This window comes from Cupressus sempervirens, chromosome 1, assembly GCF_028749045.1.
Source record: "Cupressus sempervirens isolate cs-2001-9-10 chromosome 1, ASM2874904v1, whole genome shotgun sequence".
In the NCBI taxonomy this organism is placed as follows: Eukaryota; Viridiplantae; Streptophyta; class Pinopsida; order Cupressales; family Cupressaceae; genus Cupressus; species Cupressus sempervirens.
In genome coordinates, this window is record NC_143118.1 from 235,302,919 (window position 1) to 235,313,076 (window position 10,158).

Sequence of the window (10,158 nt, forward strand, 5' to 3'; positions counted from 1 at the left end):
GGGGAAAGAGAGAAAATAACGTGGGAAAAACTCTCCCCCAAAAAGAGGTAACCTAATGAAGAACTAAAGAAGCCTCCAACGAGGGGAATGTCCCCTAAAATAGGAACAAGAAGTGATCATGAAGAGCATCACTGAAGCACAAAGAAATCACAAATCTACCATCATAAAGAAAACTACTGATCTGAAGAACCACCAAGGAAGAAGATGGCACAAACCAAGCATGTCTATATGGTAGACAATCCATCTCACCAAAATGCATAAGTAGCCAGCCACTGCAATCGCCTTGTATATAGGATCAACCACTGAATACATAGTTCACACTATCAAACCATCAAATGAAGGATGCATTAGAACAACAACATAACCCCCCCTTAATACAGACAAGGTGAGATGATAGGCAACTGAAAAGGTTAGCCAAAGACTCCTGTAGACAAACCAAGAATGAGGAGAAAGATGAAGAGGTATAAACACCCATAAAGACACGATCACAATGACACTGCATGGGGCTAATTTCATGGAAGGGACACTCACTTGACAAAGGGAGAATGCCTAAAATAGCAAACAACTATCCCCTCCATGGTGCTTTATAAAAATAGTGCATGTACAACTGACTCAAAACAACGTTCATTACCCTCGAAATGCAAGAGTGGCACTTTATCTTAGTGTCATACATAAAAGTGCTTCAAAATGATAGCTACAATGATCAAAACTAAAAACAAGCTACAACAAAACAAAGTACAGCCCAAAACAAAGAATCTCATACAAAGAAAATGATCCTCGAACCTAAAACACCCAAGATATCCACCATAGACTGAAAATATCAAAACAATGATATAAAGAGAATGAGGTAGAATTTGAAAGAAATGACATCATTTCTAAAAAGTAGATAGAACCAGCTTTTCAAAAATATGATGTTTTCAAAAAATGGAAATGGGACGCAAAAGAAAAGCTTGCCTGAGTCAAAAAAAAGGCTTCAAAATTTGACTATAAAAAAAAGTACAAAACTGTATCAAACTCTAAAAATACCTACACCAATATCTTTATCTCGAAACTAGCTTTCCAATACTTTTTTTGAATCAGAAAAATACCTCTGTATGCTCAAGTTATGGCCAAAGAATTGAAGGTAGGTCCAAAATTACCTTGAAGGAGAGGTGCAAGAAGGGGATGATGTAGGATGATGTCATTCAATTTGACGACTTGTCAACTTTCGAGGCAAAAAGGAGCCACATGGAGGCCATGTGGCAAGTGGCTAACATGGTAGGGGTGACATGGTGGGTCCATGTGGCACCCAAGCCACATGTCACCCCACAGGCTACCAACTATGCTCAAACTGCAGCGCTAATGGTGCAGACACATCCAGAAGCTGACACGTAGGTAGAATACCCCTCCACCTGTTAGAAGCAGACTGGATCAGGTTGACTGTGCAAAGCCAAGAATAGGCAGAGTGGAGTGGAGCTGATGTGTACTACCATGCAGGCCAGGGGGAGCATGACTGTACCGACAGAGCATGGGCTGAAGTCTTGGCAGTGGTGGCCAAAAGAGGTTGCACTACCGGTGGAGAGAACCAAAGCACCGCTGATGGAGCTGAGGTAGGGGTTGGGAGGTGGAAAGGAGGTACGTCAGTTTCAGGCTAAGCACAGGTGGCACTCAAGCAACCTCACGGTGGCCTCTGGGCGGTGTCGCAGTGCCACGGCCCAAGAATTGATTTTTTAATTTTTTTTTGATAAATCGTCCTTACGAAAGGGCCTGAAAAAAAAAAAAACTTGCCTCTCATAGCTCTGTCTCCAAAATCAAATGAGTTTTATATGAATCCTAACTACAAATGGCCTTCTCGATCTAATGGAAATGTCCGTTTGGGCTCAAAGTCCTCCAAAAAAATGTTGTTCCCCTGATTTGAAAAAAAATGCACAAAAAAACTAGGGTTTGTGACTTCAAATCACAACTTCAAAAATCCTTCAATGAAGCAGTAGTAGGAAGGCTTTGATACCATGTTGGAGTTGATAAAATCCAACTTTGAAGATGCCCAAGATTACCTACATGCAATAACCTGTCAAAGGGAAGCCAAGGAGAGAAGACCAGGGAACAAGGGAAAAACCCCAAATGGACATGAGAGATAAAATATGCAAACACAAGAAAATATTTATTTACAATATGCTAGAAGTGATAATGAAAATACAATGAGGTAGCCCAAATATAAAGAGCTCTAGGGTTGCAGTGGCATGGCCCAAGAATTGATTTTAATTTTTTTTTTTTATAAATGGTCCTTACGGAAGGGCCTGAAACAAAAATAATTTGCCTCTCGTAGCTCTATCTCCAAAATCAAATTTTTTTATATGAATCCTAACTGTAAATAGCCTTCTCAATCTAATGGCAGTGTTCATTTGAGCCCAAAGTGCTCCAAAAAATGTTGTTCCCTTGATTTGAAGAAAAATGCACAAACAAACTAGGGTTTGTGACTTCAAATCACGACTTCAAAAATCCTTCAATGAAGTAGCAGTAGGAAGGCTCTGATACCATGTTGGAGTTGATAAAATCCAACTTTGAAGATGGCCAAGATCACCTGCATGCAATAACCTGTCAAAAGGAAGCCAAGGAGAGAAGAGCGTGGAGCAAGGGAAAAACCTTAAATGGATATGAGAGATAAAATATGCAAACACAAGAAAATATGTATTTACAATATGCTAGAAGTGATAATGAAAATACAATGAGGGAGCCCAAATATAAAGAGCTCTAGGAATCTTCCAAAACAAGCTAGAAGATGCTAAGAGATAAGTGTGACAACTAAGCATACAACCACATGAAGTGAAAAGTCCTCAAACAAGGTGAGAGGATAAGTATGACTTAGAGATAACAAACTCTCGTATTGTCAACAACTTATAACAAACTCCTAAACTACAACTAATAAATAAATGCATTTACCTAAGTAAGCTTAAGTAAATAGAATAAATAATTAATAATTAATTATTTACTCTAACAAAGAGAAGATTTGAACAAGGCTAAGTCTAATCAATATGAAAATATACCTAAACAATTTAAACCACCTAAAAGAGTTAGGAGAAAATTTAGTGCCAAATTTTATGTGTGCAATGAAGTTGGTCATATGGATTGTATAGGTAAATATATTAATCCTATCCTTGGTTATTGTTATAATTTTTATGCTTATGGAGATAGATCTAGTGAATGTAGGAAACCTATATTTAATAATAATATGTACCAAGGAACTAACCCTACAACTAGTAGACCTATTAGAGGAACCAATATTATAAGAAATTGAATTATGTGTTATAAGTGCAACTTTAGACATATTGCTAGAGATTGTAGACTACATGATCAATCAGTGAGGACCTAAGTATGAAAATAATGTGATAGCATGCTCGATTTGTAACAACATGGGACATACAAAAAAATATTTTAAAATGAGTAATATGAGAATGCCCAACAATATGAGAATGCCAAACTTTAGAAGGAATATGAATAATGTCAGAAGGAGTGAAAATAGTATTGATAACTAGAAAGAAAATGTGAAAGAACATGTAGAAAACTTAAATGAAACATCTATTAAGGCTAAGACACTTTCTATTGGAAATATAGAAGGAGTAACTGAAAGGGGGGTTGAATCAGTTACCACTAAAATAATTCCTAGATCCCTTAGATGTCGACAATAAAATTTAGACTAAGAAAACTAATTGCTTATATTATTCGGTAAACACACAGAAAATATTGTAACTCGGTAAATGTAGAGTGTGAATTACTTTTAACAGATCATAAACATTAACTATAATTAATTTACCAGCATAAGAGAAATACCATGAACACATGAGACACCAAGGTTTAATGTGGAAACCTAATATGGAAAAACCCACCAATACAACTAATTATTTTTTTAACTCTTCTGAAGTGAGCCCTATTAGGAGCCAACCCTATTAAAAGTTACAAAACACACTGTTAGGTGTGACCTTGTTAGAGGATTTCATCACCCTATTAGGAGTGGCCTTACAAGAGGTCTTATAATAATTCAATGGAACTATCACCTTGTTAGAGGATTTACAACTAGCTGTTAAACCAATTCTATTAAAAAAATTTAGATCACTACTACAATGGTTAGAGAGTAACAATGAAATGACCTGATTGTGATGCAACTAAATCGCTGATTATATATCTCTATTTTTCTTCATACTTGATCCTTCTTAATCAAATAACACTTTTCTACTTCACAAGGATACCTGCTTATCCTTCAAGTTTGCTCCCACTCTTTCCTTCTTAATTTAATCAACACACTTGCAAACACACTAGAAATCTCAACTTGACCTTTCTTTTATAACATCTAAATTGTCAAGTCAGCCTAAATTCAAATTAAAATAAATAAAAATCATTACCATAGTCAGCTAGAACCAATACTTAAAATAATTAACCTTCTCATGCCAAAACAACAAAATTCATTGGCCAACCCTGCTTAGTAAACACTGGTTCTGAGACAATTTCCTGTGTTAACTAACAAAATCTTGAATAACACTGGGAACTTTCAAAAATCCTTTGGTAACCAAATGAACTCGGTTAGCACTAACTTTGACCAATTTTTCTTTTTTAACCATGAGAACTTGGTTAACACTATTACCTGCCTAAATTCCTTCGATACTTGAGTGAGCTCGGTAGACACTATCTTCATAGAGTAAACTTCAAGAATAGTCGGTAGACAAGGAAAACTATCTTGCTAACCAAGTGAGCTTGATAAGCACTAACTAAAAAATAATATGACATTTGTGTAATATCAAAAAAAACACAAAAGTAATCAATCATATCCAATAATCTCCCTCTTTGACATTGATGGCAACACAACATGTCATAGCACAATGAAATTTGAGAATAAGACTTTCTCTAATAGAAAGTTTCTCCCTCTTAGATTTTTCATACAAAATATTCTTCTTTCACACAGTAATCTCCCTCTATGAATAACTTCTATGACAATATACTTATCCCTTAGAAAGATATGACAGTAATCTTCTCCCTCTTTGATAACACATGCCAAAGACAAAACATACCAAATTTGTATCATAGTACCTTGAGTATTGATTCATATACAATATTCTCTTGACTATGTTGCATCAACTATTTGATCTTCAACTTGATTCTTGTTGATACATCACTAAAACTTCATTTAGTGAGCTTCAGATAGGGGAATGACCCCTAACTTACCTCTTAGATACAAGAATACATCCTTAGGTAATGGCTTGGTGAATATGTCTGCAATCTATTCTTTTGTATGAACATATTCCAATTTGGTTTCTTTGTCCTGCACCAATTCTCTGACAAAATAATATTTTATAGCAATGTGCTTTGTTTTGGAAATCATCATTGCATTCTTTGATACATTGATTATGCTGGTGTTATCAAAAAAATGGCAACTGGTTCTTTGATCTCAACCTTCATGCCTTCCAACAACTATTTAAACCAAACAATGTTAGAACAATTCACTGCTACTACAACATACTCTACTTCTATTGTAGATTGGGATGTGCAATTTTTCTTCTTGCTTTTCCAAGATACCAACCTTTTACCAAGAAAGAATGCTCCACCACTTGTGCTTTTTTTGTCATCAAGATTTTTGGCCCAATCAACATCAATGAATACCTTTAGGTCTAAGTTTCCTCCAATTTTTTACAATAAACCATAGTCTTTAGTACATTTCAGATATCTCAAAATTCTTTTGATTGCCATCATATGATTTTTTCTAGATTTAGCTAAGAATCTTGCCATTATTCCAACTACTAAAGGAATATTAGGCCTTGTGTGAACTACATACTATAATTTTCCAATCATTGATTTATATAAGGTCTAATCTACCTCTTTGGAATCATCACCTTTTGTAAGCTCTAGTCCAATACACATATGGGTACCAACTAGTTTAGAATCTTCCATACCAAACTTCTTGAGCATCTCCTTCATATACTTAGATTGAGTAATGTAGATACCATTATTGTTTTTTTGTAGATCTGTAATCCAACAAATAATTTTATCTCACTAAAAATGGACATTTCAAATTCTTTGTTCATTTGTTCTAAAAATTCTTTGCATAGATCATCATTCCCTAAAAATAAAGTGTCATCCACAAATATCTTTGCCAATACAATCTTGTTATCTAATCCTTCCTTAATATACAAACTATTGTTATCATTAGTTCTTTGAAAACCAATCTATATAAGGTAGTTGTGCAACCTTTTATACCATGCTCTAGGAGCTTGTTTCAAACCATACAATGCTTTGTGTAATTTACAGACCATGTCCCTTTTATTTGGATCAACGAAACCTTTTGGTTGTTCAATGTAGACTTCTTCATTAAGAATTCTATTAAGAAATGTAGATTTAACATCCATCTGATATACTTTGAATCCTCTGTGAGTAGCATATGCAAATAGGGTCCTAACACCTTCTAATCTTGAAATAGGAGAAAAAGTCTCACCATAATCAATTCCTTCTTCTTGAGAATAGCCTTTACACACTAGTCTTACTTTGTTTCTTAATACTTGTCCATCTTCATTCAACTTATTTCTTAATACCCATTTTGTTTCAATCACATTTTTATCTTTAGGCCTAGGTACAAGGGTCCAAGTTTTTTTCTTCTCTATTTGTTCTATTTCTTCATTCATAGCCTCAATCCAACTTTCATTTTCCAATGCATCTTTAACATAGTATAGGTTCTCTACCTTTTGAATGAATTGCACTATCTTCATTTTGAATTTCAACTTCTGACTCAAGTCATTCAGACTTAGTAGGCATTTGCTCGATAGTTTTAGAATGTGACTCAGGTCCTTGTGACTCAGTTTGAACTTCTTGCAACTCAGTAGCTGAGGAAGACTCATGAGGTGAAGTCTCATTATTAGATGTGTCTAGAAATGTATCAGGTTCAAAGTAAACAAATTTTCTATAATCTTTTGGTTCTCTTTTGCTTTCTTCTTCAATCTTTTCTGCAAACTCATTAATTCTCACATGTGCACTTTCTATGATTTTATAGATTCAAACATTTGCCTTACTTCTGCAAGAACATCCTAAGAATATTCCTTCATCACCTTTCACATCAAACTTTCTTTTTCTAGACTCTTTTAAGACATAACATTTACTTTCAAATACTTTTAGGTAACTTACATTGGGTTTGTAGCCATACCATAATTCGTAGGGAGTTTTATGTGAGTCCTTCTTCAACTAAACTCGGTTCAAAGCATGAATTGCAGTGCTGATGGCTTCCTTCCAATATTTGATAGCAACATTCTTTTCAATCATCGAAGTCCTTGCACATTCCATAATAGATCTATTTCTTCTTTTAGCTATTCCATTCTGCTCAAGAGTACCAGGGGCTGATACCTATCTTTTAATTCCTTTTTCAATGCAAAAGTTATTGAATTCATTGGAGATGAATTCACCACCTTTATCTGATCTTAAGAATTTCAATCTTTTCCCTATTTCCTTCTCTACTCTTGCCAAATACCATTTGAATTTCTCAAATGCTTCTGACTTTTCTCTTAGATACATAACAATCATCATTCTAGAGTAGTCATCAACAAAAAGAATAAAGATTTTTTCTCCACTATAGCTTTCTATTCCAATAGGTTCACATAGGTTAGTATGTACAATTTCCAAGACATCTTTAGATTGATAGTTTTTTCCTCTTAAAACTAGTTTTTCCCATTTTGCCAATCTAACATTTTTTGCATAAACCAACATCTAGTTTCTTCAAACTAGGAATACCTCTTACTTTTTTGAATTTGATTATCTTGACCATATTATCAAAGTTTAAATGACATACTGTTTTGTGCCATAACCAACTTTCTTCCATTTGAGCAATAAAATATGAACAATCACCAAGATCAAGATAAAATAGGTTACCTTTTATTTGTTTGCATGATCCAATCAGATTCCCTTTGTCATCCAGCAGTCTTGCCTTGCCATGCATTAATTCTACCTTGAATCTAATGTTGATTAGCTATGCACAATCAGTAGATTATGCTTTAGTCCTTCAACCCAATAGGCATTGTCATATAGAAGTTCTTTGGTTAATGACATTTGGCCTTTCCCTTTTATGCAACAAGGTTCATTGTTTCCAAACCTTACACTATCTCCATCATAATGTTCAAAGTGTTCAAATTTTGTTTTGTCTCCAGTCATATGATGTGAGCATCCACTGTTTATGATCCATGTGTCATTTTTATTGACATAAGAGATAAGTGAGATCTTATCTTCTTCTTCATTAGATTCATCTTTCATAGTAATATATACTATTTCATCTTCACTGTTATCAAAATATTTAGCCATAAAACAAGTCTTCTTACCGTTGTCCTTGTATGATTTATGATTTTTGAAATCCTTCTTGCCTTTTTACTTCTGACTCTTCTTCTCATCCTTGTTTTCTTTGTTTGGGCACTTGGTAGCAATATGACCAATTTATTCAAATGAAAAATAGATTAGGGGAACTTTACCTTTGTATTTTCCTCTGCTTCTAGAATATTTCTTTGCAAGTAAAGCTTCAACAACTTCAAGGTCATTATTAGAACTTTCCTTTGTTTCCTCTTCACTTTTTGACTAGATGTCCTTTACTTTCTTGCCTTTCTCTTTGAGTGAAATTTTGGCCTCAAATACAGATTCAATATTTTTGGAAGCTGGAACATAATTGTCAAAGTTGTCTAGCTCAAACGCTATTAATCTTCCTACTAAGGCATCCAAACATAACTTGTGATTTGGCTCACACCTTTTTTCTTGAATAGAAAATACTCTAATTGTATAGATAGGAAGCAATTTTCTAAGAACTTTACTTACAATGGTTTCATCCTTGATTTCTCCTTCAGAAGCTCTAATTGCCATGACACTAGCTTTGATTCTTTCCACATATTTAGCAACATTTTCATCTTCTCTCATTCTTATCTGATCAAACTGTCCTCTAAGGCTTTCTACTTTGTCTCTCCTTACATTTTCATCACCACCATAGATTTCCTTTATTCTGTTCCACATATCAAAAGTAGTTTTGCAATCTTTGATTTCATCAAATTCATCATAGCTAAGAGCAGATACAATATCAATCATCATGATGTTATGGTTCCTTTTCTCAGCAAGATCTACAATAGATAATGTACTAGTAGGAGTTTTTTATTCTTGATTAAGGTATTTCAAGCTTGAACCACTACTGGTGGCCAGATGGAGTCTCATGTGTCCCTGCCATGCTAAAAAGTCATCTCTGTTTATCTTTGGAATCTCTCTCTTGTAAGACATCCTGATCTTTAGCTTATCTCCTTCAAACCTTTCCTGCAAGCACCAAAAGCTCTAATACCAATTGTTGGAAATATAAGAGTAACTAAGAGGGAGGTGAATGTCATGCCGAAAACTTGAAGGCAAAAACACACACACAATTTTTATTTTTATTTTTTGAATTAATAATTTAACATGCCCTAGGTTTGAAATGATTGATAATAGTTTCATAATGAGTTTGCTAAAACCTTAAATGTTTAAAAATTTATACTAAATATACTAAAACGGATAACCTAAAACAAACTCAAAATTACACAACATAGTTATCAACTAACTTAATAATTAAAAGATTTAAAATAATTTCAACGTTAACTTAAAACTCTATTAAATTAAACTAAGTACACTTTAACAGATTAAAGTTTCATTCTAAACTAACTATATAACTAAGTGGTTATAAATTAACATCATATGTAATGCTAACTTAAGACTTGATTTAAACAAATTTCTCTTTACAACTTTAAACTAAAACAACCTAAAGACACAACCATCTAATAAATACCAAATTATCTATACTAAAACATATTCTAAAATGCTAACTACAAATATAAAATACATAAATAAAATAATATGTATAAAATTATATTAATAAAGAGACTAAAACCAAGGAATTAAATAACTAACCTACACCTAAACACAATTAACTCTACCCTACTAACTCTAGTCTATCCTAATCCCAGCTATCCTACCCTAACCACAAATCATAACACTAGCTTATGTGACAGGTCGATTTGACCCCTCCCTACACCTCACCCAAGGCCCCACGCAACCCCAAGCCTGCACATCAGGAAGAAGGTACGCAGAGGGGATGAGGTTTGAAGTTTTTAAACAAACATTCTATAGGACATTAATACTACTCCCAAGCTAGGC